At 35.1% G+C, this 17,931-nt stretch overlaps 1 protein-coding gene across 25 annotated transcripts in view; it reads left to right on the forward strand.

Annotated features, from left to right (window-relative positions):
- The window catches only part of RhoGAPp190 (Rho GTPase-activating protein 190), a 709,768-nt gene that overhangs the window by 108,220 nt on the left and 583,617 nt on the right, over nucleotides 1–17,931 (forward strand). The window contains exon 1 of one of the 25 annotated variants that reach the window (XM_068385095.1): nucleotides 4,548–4,795. The exons of the other annotated variants lie outside the window; for them this stretch is intronic. The gene's annotated coding sequence lies outside the window, so the exon portion shown is untranslated. Of the gene's footprint in view, nucleotides 1–4,547; nucleotides 4,796–17,931 lie in introns of those variants that run through there. 25 annotated transcript variants of the gene reach the window in all.

Below are 17,931 nucleotides of genomic sequence, written 5' to 3' on the forward strand. Positions count from 1 at the left end.
TATATATATATATATATATATATATATATATATATATATATATATATATATATATATATATATATACACATACATACATACATACATACATACATAATTTAATTATATCCATGAAAAAAATTACTATATATAATCATAGAAATAAAAAAATATGAAGAAATACCAAGAAAAATAAATTTTGCAAATTAGGCTTACATGGCGGCCATCTTGCAAGGTTTTGGACAAATTTGATTCCAGAATGACAAAGACTGTTCTCAATAATAAAGTTTGCAATTTTAGAACAAGAACACCCTAATTTATCCCAATAATAATTGAACTTTGGCTGTCTAAACAAAAATATATCCTTTTTTCACGAGAATCGTTATGTAGCTGTCATCTTGGAAAATTAGTCTTCCAAAGGAATTTCAGGGGACGCACTTTTATCTTAAAGTCTTCCCCCCTAAATGAGGATTTCTTCCAAATATCATGGCTGTATTATCAAATGAATGATTGTACAGTTATTATGCTCCACTTTTTTATTGGGGCAGTTGCTTTGTCACACTAGCTTTATCAAGTCACCACTAATTTATGTTAATTTTGCAATATCATACAAATATAAGAGACTACTGTAATTACGATAAATAGATTTGCCCATTCTATGTCATTTTGAAAGCCAGAAAAAAAATGGAAAAGGAAAGATTTTCAACAATTCAAAAATCCTTTAAAGACTAAAAAGGAAAGGAAAAATAGTTATATGCCTATACAGTACATCTCTCTCTCTCTCTCTCTCTCTCTCTCTCTCTCTCTCTCTCTCCTCTCTCTCTCTCTCTCTCTCTCTCTCTCTCTATATATATATAATATATATATATATATATATATAATATATATATATATTATATTTTTATATATATATATATATATATATATATATATATATATATATATATATATATATATATATATATATATATATATATATATATATATATATATATATACTGTATATATATATTGAGAAGTAAAATTTGTGTCGGACTAAGGAAAGAAAGATAAAAACTAATTGTAAGAAAATAAGTGAAAAGTCAGTTCTATATTTTATCAATACAAAATAGACACTCCCAGCTACATGATGAAATGGAAAAGTAAAGAAGAAATTAATAGTAATTTTAAAAATAAAAGTATTGGAATCAGCACAAGAGATGGGGGAAAAGTTCCTGAACAAGATCAAGGAAAACTATCAGAAAAGACCAAAAACCTAACAAAGAAAAAATTGGAAATGACGGTAAAAACCGAGTGAGATGAAACAGAATAAGCAAAACTATCCAAAACAATAAACAAACTACAAACCCAAGATACTCGTAGACACAATCAGACCAGAATTGAGGAAACACCAAAGAAAGGAAGAAACATCAAATTCTTAAAAATAAGACTTAGAATAGGATGCCAACAGATACATGGTATAAAGGATGAAAATAGAATTATCCACAAAAGAGATGGAGTGGTAAAGATTACAGAGGATTTCTCTACTATGCCATACAATAGTGATATAAGAAGTAACTTTACCAATAGAAATAATGAAACGCGTGAGCCTGAACCAAAATTAATAGTAGGAGAATTAAAGAAAGCAGAAAGAGAGAAAGCAGCAGAAGGCGGCTTAACAATTGATTTTATAATAGATTGTTGAGATTTCATAGTAGTAGAACTAGGTGAATCTGTGGAACTTCAGACGTTTAAACGAGTTTCAAATGCTTTTCTGTTGAACAGACAGACATGTTTCTTAGTTTATATGACCTTTAAAAAAATTAGCTCTTACCCCTCGTTGTAATACTTGGTTCCCACGCTTCACTCCCTTTTTAAGGACATTTTACTCAGCATTTCTGAGCACACATATAACAGGTAATACTTTACAGATTAAAGAAAAAAATTGGTAATAACTTGCAAAAAAAAAAAAAAACCAATAGCACTATAGGGAGTACAAATATCCGGACTTAGAATACGTCCTAATGGCACTCAAATCTGGTCACAGCTTCTATAAAATTTCTAGAATACAGTAGTATTGAGCCTTATAAGGGAGAAAGAAGCCAAGACTGTCAGAATTAACTGTATACATATTACAAACTGAATGGTATATTCTGGGAAGATCTAAATGCAAAGACTGGTCAGAGACTCGAGAATTATGATAAGTCTTGTGCAACATACATCAACAACTTTCTGAACGACACTGCCGGAGATTAATATATAGGTCAGAAATAAGTAATTTAATAGCCTGCAAGTGTTTTTCCCGCAAATTAAGAAGAGTCAGCATTAGAAAACTAGATAGAGCAAAATTTAAAGCATGGAAGAATGAATGTTGTTTCTCAGGATAGATTGATCACCGAAACTCCTTATTGACTCTCTCCAAATGGTATTTTGTGTAATTGGAGAGGAAAACAAACCGGATATGTTTCTCAAAAGTAAATTTACAGTCAAGATTCCTACCTATAATTTTAAATGTGTTGTATATAGTTAAAGAGACATTATCAATGAAAAGATCTGGGTGTTGAAGAGCCACTGTCCCAGAGTTTTGTTTTGGCTAGACTTTCCCCACCATTTGGACCAAGCACTAATTTTAGCAATATCTTTATTAAGGGTCTGAGCAACCATGGGTCTACACATTCAGGAGAAAGCTAGTTTTCAAGGCCTAACCACATGTACATATATATTATGAAAAGTAATGGTCCGAGAACACTACCCTTGGGAACACCGGATAATTATATTCCTGTAGTCACTACATTGCCCATCAACAACTGCTCTTTGCGAACTAAAACGTGAGTCTTTCTCAAAAGGTCAGTATATTTTTATTAACCTTGGCATTAGATTAAGTGCCTGGTTTTTAGTTAACTTGCAAACTGCAGCTGATAGAGGGAGAGAAACAAGAATCAGAACATCTAAATAATTATATTGAAGGTAATCTTTTCCCCAATTTGCAATTTGGCTCTTGAAAGGGACTTGGAGAATGCGATGCCCTTCTAACAATTTCCAGTGTTGAACAGCAATCCCTTGAGTGAGGTCAGGAAGTTTGTATGATTAGCATTGATTTTAGTGCTGTCTTTAACCATGTTAATCATGAGGCCTTTGTTTTCAAACTCAGCCAGTTGGGAATAGATGTGTCTTTTCTTAGCATCATTTTTTAAGTAATAGATTGTAATGAGTATTTGTTGATGGACACCATTGTAAAATATAGGAATGTAATATGTGGTGTTCCTCAGGGTAGTATTCTTGGCTCATTACTCTACATGCTTTATACACATGTGGTTTAGCCTAGAAAATAAGCTTGTTAAATATACATATCCCTCAATTCCATCTCCTGAATGAAGACTTGGAGTTGCTGAATTCCTTCATAGAAATCTAGCGAACATTAGTGCATAGTACATATTTTGTTTTGAGTGTTGTTGCGAATTTCCTTGTTGGATCCTTAGGGCGTCTAAGAGGGGAATGCAGCAGCATTTGTCGGGGGTTTCGACGTATTGCTGATGAAACATTTTTAAAATCACGCAATATTTTTCGTTATAGAAGGGGAATAGTGTTTGATATATATATATATATATATATATATATATATATATATATATATATATATATGTGTGTGTGTGTGTGTGTGTGTGTTTGGTGTTTGTGTGTATGCCCCCACTTCATAGTTTTAGTTTTAAATTTCAATTGAAATAGTTGCATATATAGGTTGATTTCTATCGTCTTCCTCGAGTATAACAGAAAGAGGGGAAAAAGAGGCAACTGCATCACTCCCGGTAGAACTCTCTCTCTCTCTCTCTCTCTCTCTCTCTCTCTCTCTCTCTCTCTCTCTCTCTCTCTCTACCGGCCGTCCTCTCACCAATATTACACAGGGAAAAGGGGAGCGTGGTAGCCTGGTGCCGCACCTTCTCTTTCTCCCTCTGTCCTTCTCCTCCCTCCTCCCTGAGCTCTTCCTCCCTCTCCCTCAACGTCTGTCCCTCTCTTTCCCTCATCCCAGCGTTCGTTCATGTTATCTCTCATTCCATTTCATTGATGGACGCTCGCTTGGTCATTGTTATGTTCTATGAAGGCTTTTGTTGTGGTTTCATTATCGCTTTCAAGTTTTTCTCATTAATAGATGCTGCATCAGTTTCCTTTAATTTACCTGCTTCATTGTAGCTGCAATTGCTCTTTCGAATTGCCCTTTCAAATTGAGATCGACCTGCTTTTTAATACCTTTTAAATTTTATTAAAACCATTATATTATCTCTCTCTCTCTCTCTCTCTCTCTCTCTCTCTCTCTCTCTCTCTCTCTCTCTCTCTCTCTCTCTCTCTCTCTCAAAGCAGCAGCAGCAGCTTGGTCTCGGAACATGAGGAAGAGAATCCAGGAGCGGCTGGATTGCAGAAAAGAGAGAGAGAGAGAGAGAGAGAGAGAGAGAGAGAGAGAGAGAGAGAGAGAGAGAGAGAGAGAGAGAGAGAGAGAGAGTCCACCATTCGCCAGGCGAAGTGATCCGATGCTAGCAGCAGCTAGTGGCTGGTGGGCTGTATCGTGGCCCTGGCCTGTGTGCGCGTGTGTGCCTGTGACAGTTGGGCTTGAACTTGCGTGTGGTGTGGAGAGTGCCGCGGCGTTGGTGGTGGTGTGGTGGAGCTTTTCGTCCCCTCGTCCATGCCCTTTCCGTTCCCCCTCTAGGCGTTCATTTCTGTACACCATTCCGTTTAAAGTATTGTTGTGAATTTAGTTCATTGTTGTTCACTTTTCAAATTAATTTGGTGTGATTTGCCGGACTGGTTGGTGGAGGGAGAGGATACCGTACAAAGTGTTGTAGAGGTCTGTATACATTTTCACACCTGCGTAGATAAGTGTTAGTTTTGGGTTCAGTCTTGATATGAAATAACACAAAATGCAATAATGGAAATCAAGTGATTTATATATATATATATATATATATATATATATATATATATATATATATGTGTGTGTATGTGTGTGTGTGTGTGTACAGTACTGTATATACATATATACATATATATGTCTATATATATATATATATATATATATATATATATATATGTATGTATATATATATATATATATATATATGTATGTATATACAGTATATATATATATATATATATATATATATATATATATATATATATATATATATATACAGTATATATATATATGTATATATAGTTTGACAATCATATGATGATCTTTTAATGATTGTTCTAACTGAAGTTCAGTTATTCTCATGTCTTAAAAGATGTTTGTGGCTCCGGCTTTCGTTAAGACGGTGAAAGCGGTGGTTTAATTGTGCCATTGCACAGCTTTTCCTCTTTACCTTCTTGACGAGATGAGCTTTGGGTCATAGCTTTTCTTTTACTTGGAATGACGGGAATTTTTTTTCTAGAAAATGTGGGAATAGCTAAAGAGAGAAAGAAAAAGTGTTTTATTGTTTTCGAAATCTTGCATCATTCACCATCAAGTGTTCAGTACAAGTGACTGGACTGGACTGGACCTGTTTCTAGATGTGCGACGGCGATGTTGAATAGGAATATCGCCTGATATCAACTCTTCTCATTTTACCCTTTTATGGTATTCGTCGTTTACTCCACGTGGGATGTCAATACCCCCCTTCGCCCTCTCTACTTGCCTCCCCTGCTATCCTTCCTCTCCTCCTCTCACGCACACACCTCTCGGAAGCGTGTGATCGATTCAGTGTAGATAGATCTCTTCTTTAAGCTGCTCCTTTTGTCGTTGCGTGCTGGGAGATTTTAGGCGGTCGCTTTTCCCGAATTTAGCGTAATTGGCATTTTAGAGGTAGAAGAAAGTGTAATAAGAGAAGGGAGGAAAAGTAACCTCCTCTGTCTTAGAGCATAAAAGCATGTCCGGGGTAATTATGATGAAGATAGTGAGAGTAGTTGGTGAGGTGGATTCCTTGAATTAATCCTTGGCATGAAGGATGGCAGGATTGAAGGCGATGCTGTGAAGAGGTCTGAGGGTTTGTGTTATGATAGTAGTACCCTTCGGACTTGAGCGGCTTGAAGAGAGGTTAACCTATTGCAACTCTTCTAGATGTGGAATGTGTAAAAAGGGTTTTATAGTGAAGGTGGTTCAAGTGTGAATATGTGGGTCGCTGGTATCTGTGTTCACGGATAAATGAATAGCCATGCATTCAAAATGTCATGAATTTTGTGAAGTTTCCTACGTGAGGATAGTTATGTTTTATGATTAATCTTATTGGTTTTGCATAACTTAAAAGGATTTAATTTCTGTGTATTTTTGAAGTGCTATCTTAATACAAAAGGAAATCAAACGAAGTTCTGCTTTTGAAAATGTTCAGGACTCGTGAAAACTATGCTAGTAGTTAGTAATCGGGTTTATGTTTTTGTTCGTTGAATATGCATTCATGATAGGAAAATCCGGGAAGAACAAAATTTCCTTTACTTTGTGGTAACACTGGAATTACGATCAGCGATTATAACAAAGTTAGGTGTCATCGAAAAGAGGTAAGCTCAACTAACTAGAATATTATGAATAACGTTTTCACGAGTGGCATCATGTATGGAAGATATATGAATACGTACTTTTATTTGATATGCCTAGTTAATGTAAGTTAAATGTTTTTCCGACCTTGGTTACGGTTATTGTAGGCGTTTTAGATCAGATTATTGCACCAGTAGCAGTGGCTTTACACCATGTATTTTGTTGTTGCCAAAGCCTGGTTGTTACCTTTGTGCCTAGGGCTACTATTTTGCAGTCTTCTTGCTTTCTGTGCCTGTAGAATAGGCAGTGAGCCTTGATAGGCACTGGGAGGCTTTGGAGATGGGTTGAGATGAGCCTGTCGAGACGGGTCTGATCTAGCTAAGCACTTCCATGTTGTTCTCTTACTGTGGGAGGGGGGGGGGGGTAACGTTTTCCCGACGGTTTCAGATGTTAATTTTTGGCAACTAGTTGGATTGTCTTTTGGAAGTATTTAATTTACACAAAAATTATGTCGCCATATTTTTAAAATGTTCTCGTACTTTTTTTCTTTTTTCTCAAATTCAAATTCTGTCTAAAACCGTGCTAAATAGTTTGGCTATGACACAGCAAATACAAGTCAAACAGCCAATATCATTGTTGAAATCTTACATAATGATAAAACAATAACACTTCCTTCAATATATTAAAGAGTAATTCTTCCAAAGGTAGTAGGTTGGCCAAGGCACCAGCCACCCGTGAGAATACTACCGCTAGAGAATTATTGGGTCCTTTGACTGGCCAGACTACAGTGGATCCCTCTCTCTAGTTAAGGTTCCTTTTGCCCGTGCCTACACATACACAGAATAGTCTGGGGTATTCTTTCCACATTATCCTCTGTCCTCATAGGCCTACACCTGACAACACTGAGATTACTAAACAATTCTTTTTTGCTTTAAAGGTTAACTGCTGCACTGTAATTGTTCAATGGCTACTTTCCACATGGTAAGGGTAGAAGAGACTTTAGCCGTGGTAAGCAGCTCTTCTAGGCGAACACTCCAAAATCAATCCATTGTTCTCTAGTCTTGGGTAGTGCTGTAGCATCTGTACTGTGGTCTTCCACTGTCATGGGGTAGAGTTCTCTTGCATGAGGGTACACTTGGGCACTGTTATTTCTCTTCCGCTCCTTTTTTAAGTCCCATAGTTTATATATGAAGGATTTATTTTGATGTTGTTACTGGTCTTAAAATATTTTGTTCTATATAGTTCATTACTTCCCTTGTAGTTTATGTATTTCCTTATTTAATTTCCTCAAGGGGCTACTTTTCTTGTTGGAGTCCTTGGACTTATAGCATCCTGTTTTTCCAACTAATGTTGTAGCTTAGCAAGTAATAATAACAATAATGTCAATGCTTTAGCGAAGGATTAATCTTATTAGGTGGAGAGGTCCCCTCCTTCTCCATCCGCATCAAGTCCCATGAGTACCTGGCTGATATTAGTGCACATCTCCTCAACAGCTACACACATGCACATCTCTAAGCAATTGAGGCCCTGAGGTCAACAGGAAAAATGGGACCTGCAACTGATCTTTTTGCACCCACGTTTGATGAGATGAATAACTGGCTGGAGTTGGAGAATCCCTTGTTGGAACTGGCATTAGTCATATGTCGTCGTGATACCATACTATGGCCTGGTAATGAGTTTTGCAATGGCTTCATGTAAGGCTCCTCGTGTTGGTGGCAGCTTTTGAGCTTCTAGATGTTTCTCGGTGAAAAGCTTCCGGCTGAGATCACTGACATCTATTAAAGTTATATAAGGCTCAAAGCTGGCAAACAAATGTCTCAATGGCACTTTCATTGCCAACTCCAAGATCTTAGGAGGTTTCTAGGGCAGCAAATGCAGATTTATCACCTCCATGGAGCATCTGTTCAGTACCTGTTATATCTGCTCCAGAGAATGAAGTTCTAGTAACTTTTCAGCATTTACTATTGGCCCTTGTTACTCTCTTATGGTTCCACTCACCAGTGTCCAGAGGTGATGGTAACGGTGGATTGCAAGGATGAACACACCAGTGTCAGGTGATTTACTGTAATTTTCTGTTGTTCCTCTTCGAGCAGTATACAGACTGAGGAGAATAATGCTTGTGTCAGCTTCTAAATGGGAGCTACAGAGATGTTGAACATCCACAGTGTTTGAGACCACCCCCTGCCATGAAGTAACTATGAAGACTTTGGGCCTACCTTCAAAATGGTGGAACACTTTCTTTGCAAGAGGAACTATCAGTTCATCTTTGTTTGTGATGCTAAACAAAAACTGCTTTGCTGGTGTGTTATCAACAGCATGATTAGCAGTGGCTGGCTTTTCACCCAGCCATCTCTCTTGTCAAAGACTAGATAGACCGCATTATAGTTGCAGCACTTGCAGCTTAGTGTGGCTGTGAATTAGTCAGCCTGTTAAGCACATGTCTTCACCCTAGGAGATTTACCCTTTGCCTGTACAACTATCTTTTCATCAATGCCAGTCACTTTACTTGATGGTAATAAGGCAATGTCATTATTGACATCTTTTGGCTGCAGATTACTACCAGTTTTGTTTGGCAGCTCCTTGGTTGTGCTTGGCAGGAGTTCCCAACTCATTGTGAACAAGACTAATTGGAAGACAGTCAACTCATGCTGACCAATGCCCTCTTTGAGGTTGATCTTAGGGCATGAACATGCAACAATCAACATAAGAGCGAATAGTGACCTTTCATCTTTTACTTGTTCTTCCATTCTGTGCTTCTCTGACTTCCTTGCTGCTGTAAAAGCTATTTGTCACCACTGCCGCTGGCTGCACCCCGCTGGAATTTTTGGAACCTAGCATGAGAGATGATAACATCAATGGTACGAGCATTATCAATGTCATTGATAGTAGCACTCACCTGTACTTTACAATTCTGAATTTTGCTCGCATTAACAGTCTTTTGCAGTTGTTCCCTCGTACTGAATATACACATCTTATTGGCTGTTTCTTTGCTGTTTGTTGGCAGAAGAAACACTGGGTCCTGGCTGCGCTGCAGTATCCTCGAACAAAATAGGTAGACTCTCATTACCTAGTGAAGCATTAGTATTTACATCTGAATTGTCTGGCATTTTATTAGGAAATGACCTTAAAAATTGAAGATAAGAGTATTCGAATCATAAATTTGTCAATTACATTGATTCAAGAAGTGCCATAGAAGCCCTAGAAGGTTATACGCTTAAAAACCAAATGGTATCACAAATTCCAGAGTTCCTTAGCAAATTCTATTCCCAGGGGGTAAATATTGAAATATGTTGGATTCCTGCCCATGTTGAGGTTGTTGATAATGAAAAGGGGATGGTGCTGCTAAATCAACAACAGATTCACCACAAAAAAGGACATTAAACTAGCCGTTAAAGATTGTATAACCATCATGAAGCAGTTCATAGTAGCAAAGTGTAAAACAATCTGTGTTAATGAATGGAAGAGTAATAAATGAAAAAAAAGACAATTGTCTCTCCATGTGAATCATCTGAACCAAAAGATAAAAGGACAGGAGTAGTTTAGCAAATTTACGTATTAGTCATACGAAATTAGCTTATAGATTTTTTTTATATGCACACCTCATTAATCAGTTTCCAGGTGCAGGGAGTGAGGCACCATTTTAACTAAACAGCATGTATATTGTGACTGAAAATTTTTAAAAGACTTAATATATGGTGATAAGGAATTTTTTTTTTTTTTTTTTTTGAGATTTTAACGTTTGTAAGAAGCTCTTTTTATGATTTATAGATAAGATTTACATTTTTCATTTATCACAGATATCATAATTCGTTTTTATCATTTATTGTTTTTTTTTATTTATTAAATTTGATATATGTATATAATATTTTCCCATATTCGGGTCAGTTCTGTAAGAGTCGAGCTTGACACATTGGACTGGTAAAACTCCTTTTACTAATAATAATTGTTAAGAATACCTTGTAACTTGTACTTTGAGTAGGTTGTAATAAATAGTTACAGTTATCAGTCCTAGTAATAACATAGTTCACCACAAGCTTCTTTACAGAACATTTTTACAAAAGCAATGTTTTAAGGTGAAATCCTGTGATTCTTATTTCATTAAAATCCATTATTTATTTGAGCACCGAGAGCAAAATTACTGTTCAGTAATACACCTAGGTCACGAATTTTACTAGATTTCATGTCCAAGTTGCCATTAATATTTATTTGGGTGTAACCCAAGTTTCTTTAAGTTGTTTTTCTTTCCTAATTGTCATCCAGTTCCTAACACTAGTATATCGTGGTTTAAATTCTCAGTTATATCATCAATATCATTTATGGAGAAATAAAATTTTTATTATCCGCAAATAGCTTGAACTTACTCCATGTACTGCATCTGTAATACTTTTTGTAGACCTATAGTATAGATACAGATACAAAAAATGATTGGGCCCAATACACTTTTCTGTGGTACTCCTGTCAATGGTTTGTATGATGAACAAGAAATTCCAAGACCTTCACAATAGTTTGTCAATCAAGTAATCTTTTAAATACTCAGAAGCTTCATCATCAATACCAATGGATCTTGAATCATTTAGTAGTACTTTATGCACAACTATATAAAAAGCAGCACGAAGATAAAGTAAAATTGAAAATTCTAAGTGTGATTCTTTTTTGCTGATTAACTTATAGAAACACACCCTGTCTGTTCCTTCAATTACACACACAAAAAAGGAATATTGTGAAAGTTTTTTAAGATTTTTTTGTAATCAATCCAGAGTAAAAGTTTTAATTTAATTCAGTCCTGTTTTGAGTATTGTTCTATCTGCTCAATCGTCGTTCTAGTTATTTTTGCATGCTGTATAAGATTTTTCAAAATGCTGACCATCCTGGACGTAGTATTATGTATGCTGTTCATTTTAATACTGGACAGTATTCCAGAAATTTATTCCATGTGTGACGCACCTTGTGAAATTATTTTCCTTATGTGGTGGTTGGAACGGTGGAACTTCAGCAGTTCAAACTTGTTGCAAGTTATTTTCTGTTGAGGAGGTTGTCATAAGTCTCATTTCGTAGTTTATGTAGGACTGTCCCATTGTAACATTGCTACTGACCATAGTATAATTTATATTTGTTCCTACACCAATACAAACCATCGCCTTTTAAAAGGAGTGTCAGCTTCCCTGAAGTCATACTCCTATCAAAGGACTTAGGTTTGTATGATATGAAGAGTTTGTGATTATTCCTCATATAGTTAGTTCGTTATTTCTCTTACACTTTCGCACTGGGCTGCCTTTTCTGTATCCTTTGGGATTGTAGCACCCTGCTTTTCCTATTAGCATTGTAGCATGGTTTGTGGTAACAATAAAAGTATGGGTTTTTAGAAATGACATGTCAATTATCTCTCTCTCTCTCTCTCTCTCTCTCTCTCTCTCTCTCTCTCTCTCTCTCTCTCTCTCTCTCTCTCTCTCTCTCTCTCTCTCTCTCACATATTTTAATGAATTCGACTCTGAAAAAATATTACCCTTCCTGTAGTTAAGTAGTATAATTTAGTCTTTGCGTAATAGAACTATTCATTGAAGATTTTTTCTTGTAAATTAGTATATCCAAGAAGATCCTTTGTTTTGGTAGCAATCTTGCTTGAAACCTCCTTCTCCTGAATGTGAACGCCTGTTTGGACTTGAATTTTATCAGCTAAAGAACGCCAGTCTCTCAATATTTGCAGCAAAATCATCAAAAATCCGTACTGGAGATAATGTTTGCTGACAAGTTCATTGTTATCAGAACAAGTTTAGGAATTGAATGAAGTTAGGGTAGTGCCAGCGCTGAGGCAGTCACTTATTTTGCATAGCAAATGGAAGGAACCGATACCTTGGAACTTTTAATTGCTTCCCTTAAAGCTGTTCACAGTGATTCTGGCAGATAAGGACCTTGATATATGCCACAAATTTTTTTGGTCCTCTAAAATGGATAAGAGGATAATGAAATTTATATGTTAACGGCTTTTTTAAAGATATAGCTCTATTTCTAATCGCTCCTTATTCGAGACATTTTAGTTGGCACAAGAATCGGTGTGAAATGTATCAGGAATACACTACGAGGTCATTTATGCTTTGTTTTGGCAGGTCAAAATATTAACATATATCGCATTTATCCGTTTTCCCTCTCTAAACTAATGGGGAAGCGAAGAACAATTAGTTTTTACTTCTTATCATGAATTTAGTTTTGATCTATAATAAAGAGGAACGTTTGATTAACCAATATATCTGAACGAGCGATTAATATATTGCAAAATTATGGAAAGTTTCATTTGCAGAGTCTTATGATATATCTCTGGTATTTTTTTTTTTCCTGTTCCGGTTATAAGTAGTCTTTCCAATAAAATTTCAAAACCGCCATAAGTAAAACGCTTACTCAACAAAAAATAACGGGAGAAGAAGGAAAGATTGAAGTAAGTCCTCGTGTTTGCTCACGCACAGAGAAAAAGAAGCATAGTATTCAAGAAAATTTTTGGGCGTTCGGGTTTGTGTGAGCTACGGGAACACGAGCAACAAATTCCGTTACCCAACATTTCTATTTCTCTTTTAGGATGAGGAAAATATTGGTGATGTTAAGCAACCTTTAAACTTATAACATGAACTAGTCTTTGAGGGTACTGGAAAGAAATGAGTCATTATTTGAGTGTGGTAACATGCAGTAGTAAACACTAACCTAAGCCCAAGACATGTTTTAAATTTATTTAATTTCACATACATGTTGAAGTTACATTTATTTTTTTTTTTAGTCATTGAGGATTTGGCGTTTTAAGACTTCTGGGGAAGATGAGAGTTTGGAAGTTATACAGTAAATGTTTGTGATTAAAATGATTAAATGTTCGTTATTCAATTAAAGGGTCCGGTAAGTTGCCGCTAAAAGTGCTAAATGTGATTTGATGTTTTAGAAGTCAAGCTAATGAAAAATACTTTCTGATAATACAACTAGAATGAGTAAAATTCTATTGGGAACACGGTAACATGAAGTTGCATATGTGAAAAGTAATAGGATATATTTCATTAATTAATTCCTTTGATATATATATATATATATATATATATATATATATATATATATATATATATATATATATATATATATATATCATTAATTCCTTTGATGTGTGTGTGGGTGTGTTGGTAAATATACTTGATTCGAAGAAAGATTTATGTTTTAGTTCAAGTGAATAATTACAGTAGGATTCTTTATTTTTGTCTCAATTTACGTGGAAATTTTGGTATCATGTTCAATAAGTGAGACGTCGGGAGTTGGTAGGTGGTGTTGGGGGGGAAGGTGTTGGAGAGGCCATTTGATATTGATATTATAGTTGAAAAAAAAAGGAAATGTGGTGGGCCGGTGTCGGGGGTAACAATGTATTTTATTAAATACGTGCAAACGTTTGTAAATGAAGCGAATGGACTTGAATAGGTTGGTATCAAGAGGCTGTTATGTGCCATTTAATACCAATATCGACCGCTATGTCCTTATTCCGTGATAAATAGCCTGAGAGGGGACAACATAATAATGTTTATTATAAAAAAAAAAACAAGGAACATTCTCGTGCGTGTCTATAATCGTTGCCATCACATGCAAGATCTATAGGAACATATAGATCTTTATAACCGTGGGTGGTATAGTAGGGAATGGTAACAGCTGTCTGAAAATTAGTGTGTGTGTGGGGGGGGGGGGGGGGCGACTTATTGTGATTATGTTGCTTTTGGAATGGTCAAGTTAGGCCCGTGACGGGGTTGTGTTGATGCGTGTCCTGAAGTTCATCAATAATCGATAACCCAATAGCCCATTAATGTCACCTATATCCATTCAGTTCAGGAGGGTTGAATACATTAGTCTTTGAAAACTGCAATTTAATGGGTGGTGAGGAGGAACAACCCCAGAAGACGAAGCATCTTGCTTGCTAGAAGATGTAAGAGAAAGGACATACAAATAGAAAATGCATATTAAAAATAGTTGGCGAGATATGAACAAGGCTCGGCAAGTTTATGAACACTGTACATTAAGTGTAGGAAATGCCTCAATTGAACTGTAATGTCAAGAAGGATTTAGTGGAAAAGAAATAATCATAATTCAAGATAATTTAATGCTATGAAATAGCTGTTGTTAAGATTTGATGAAAGAAAAAACACAGGGACATTTATGAAAAATAAGTAGAAAATTTGTTGGAAGGAAAAATTGTAATAGTAATGTGGGAAGACTGCTTATCAAGCCACCTTAGTAACGGTAAGAGGCATCAAAGTTCCTGATAACTTTTTGGAACGGTGTCGGAAGGCGTTCCTGGGGAATTAAGGTCAGATCTAATCAAATTCAGTGGTAAATGGTGGCCATGTGTAGTATCCTCTTATGTTTTCAGAGGTCTTTGATCGTCCGTACAAAACGGATTCTCTCTCTCTCTCTCTCTCTCTCTCTCTCTCTCTCTCTCTCTCTCTCTCTCTCTCTCTCTCTCTCTCTCATCGTATCAGGTTTTATAAAGTATTAATGTTAAAGATCGTTGATATTTTAACTCATAATTTTTGCTGGAAACGATAACAAATATTACCGACAGAAGGAAGACTCTGGAGGATATTAGGAAATATCTTAAAATGAATAACAGAATACCAGAAGATAATAAGGGGGCAAATAAAAAAAAAAAAAGGTTTTATTGAGTATATTAGAACCACGTAAATTCTAGATTAGTACTATTTTCAAGCTATTTTAAAGAACTAATAGATTTTCAGATTGATAAGTAGAATTCTAATGTGGATAGTACTGTTGCAGGTGAATACAGAATTTGGACAGGGAGCACGTGATTCAGTAAAAATACATTAGAATTACTTTAAAACTTGAATTTGAGTTGTTAGTGACAGTAAAGTTTGATTAATAGGAAGACGGTGATGGGTCGGCAAGCTAAGAGGGACATGGCATTTTATTGTTATAGCCGGTTATAGGAATTGTGATTGCTAAGTAATAAAACATTTTATCTGGGTCTAGAGGAATTAACGTGGTTTTTGTTAGCCAAGATCATTTATTTTCTTTTATCACTGTTTATCTGAAGCCTGGTATTTACGGTTATTTTTTTTTCTATCATTGTTTGGCTGTGGTAATTAAGGTCAAATTCGTTTTTATTATTTAAAAGGGTGGCCATAGTATTTACGTGAATATCTTTGTGACTGCATCTAGTTTTGGTGCTATTTACAATGAAGTCTTTCGTGTCATTGTTTAGTTTTCTCTTGGTATTTAAGGTCAAATTATTTTTTTTAGTATTATCTTCTTGGGCATATTATTAACGATGAATTAGTGTTTGATGTTTAGTTTTGAAGGGGTACTTCATATGAATTTATTCGTTATTAATGCCTAGTTTTGTCATGGTATTTACTGTGAAAATCTTTTTGATCATTTAATTGTTTAGGTAAAGTATTTACGTTGAATTTCATTTTCATCAGTGTCTAATTTTGCAGTGGTATATAAGGTGAATCTTACTTTGAACATTGGCTAGTTCTGTCATGGCATTTTCTATGATTTTTTTTTTTTACCATGGGAGGTAAATTTCTTATTATCATTGAATATTATGGAATTTACAGGGAATTTCCAATGATTCTTGTTAGGCTTACTTTTGTTATGATATTTATTGTGAGTTTCTTATTGATCGTTGTCTAGCTTTCTTGTATTTAAGGTGAATTTCTTTTAGTCACTGTCTAGTTTAGTTATGGTATGTAAAGGGAATTTTGTTTTTCATCACTAGTTTTGTTATTATATTACTGTTATTTTTTCATTGTTTAGTTTTGTTATGGTATTTACTTTGAATTTCTTTTTTATCATTTTATTGTTTTGTTATGATATTAACTGTACATTTATCCTTTGATCAGTGATTCTAGTTTTGTTATGCTATTTACCTGGAATTTCTTTTTGATCATTGTCTAGTCTTGCTATGGTATTGAAGATTATTATCTTTTTTATCATTAGGCTGTATGGCTTTGTTATGGTATTTAAGGTGAATTTAATTTTTATTCTTGAGATTTTATATGGCTAATTTGAGGAATTTATTTTTGATCATTGTCGAGTATTGTAATGGGATTTAAGGTGGATTTTTCTTTATCAATTTCTTCTTGGGTATTATAATTTAGATGACTGTAGTTGGAAGTACACACCTCCTATTATTCTTTTTAAGGAAGTCGTGACTTTTGGTAGGTATGATGGAATCCTAAAGGAATGGGTGATTTTATTCGAACAATGAACAGTATTGATCGGTTCGAAGATGGACTGAGACGGGTTGTAGCTTAGTGAATAAAGTGTTACCAAGGAAACTAAGCCCGGGAACGCACGCTTTTATCAAGACGTCTCTACTTGTATGTATCACCATCACTCTTTTTCTTGTGCAAAGACGGTATGTTTTTATCGGAGGAAGAGTGGTCATTTTATCCACAGCAGAGTCAAAGTGAAACCAAAAGTTCTAGGAACTCGGTCTCAATTTTTAGACGCCTGACTTAATCCTAGCATTTTTACAACTTAACTCCTCATTAGTTTTCCACCTATAAAGTTCCCGTGTAATAGTTATTATGGGATAATGATTTCTTTGGATTTGGTTCGAGTAAGGCAAGGTCAGTAAAGTGGCTCCCATTCCATCGACTATTATTTCAGATCCTCTATTAGAGGATCTATGGGTCGATGTAGTATGTACTGTCATTTGCCTTTACCTTTCTCGTGACAAATTATGTCACTTTGTATTCACGTTATTCTTCATCTTGACTGAGTAAAAATGGCGTTATTCGAGTTGCTTAACAGGTTGATGGTTAGATTAGATGGTTGGCCTTTTTCGTTATTCAGTTGTTTGTATGTTTTTCTATAATGGGTTATGATATTTACCCTCTTGACTTAATTTGTAAGTCACGTTGTGGTTTGGTTTTAAAGTAGCATTATTTTGTCACTATTTGTTTTAAAGTTAATTATTTTGTCTGATGATACAAGAAAGAATTTTGGAGGTTCTTTTTCGGCTGGTTGAGTTTTTTTTTTTTTTATGTTTGATGGTTCATTCCATCTTTCCGAATGGAATCCTGGGAAAAATACATCATTCTTATAAGGTTCATTTTATACCTGGGTGCGAGGAATTGCTCCAACACCACCTTTTCTTGTCCGTTAAATATGGCAGAATTTTCTTTTTTTTTTCTTCTAATATCGTGAGAGAATTTAGATTGTCGGAATTAGTTTTAATTTGGTAGGTTAAATTGATATAATTGTTTTGTTGTATGCATATATATGTGTATATTATATATATTGTGTGTATATCTATATCGTTTTCCTAATGTATGTAGTTCTTGCTCTAAAGCTTTTTTTTTTTTTTGTATGTGTTAGGGGTCTTCAATGTTTTTAAAATAATAGTTGTTGTTGTTATTATTATTATTGTTAATGTTATTATTTCTATTATTATTATTATTATTATTGTTGTTGTGGTGCAGTGTGTGTGTTAGGGG

The sequence above is a fragment of the Palaemon carinicauda genome, chromosome 1 (assembly GCF_036898095.1).
Source record: "Palaemon carinicauda isolate YSFRI2023 chromosome 1, ASM3689809v2, whole genome shotgun sequence".
NCBI classification, from domain to species: domain Eukaryota; kingdom Metazoa; phylum Arthropoda; class Malacostraca; order Decapoda; family Palaemonidae; genus Palaemon; species Palaemon carinicauda.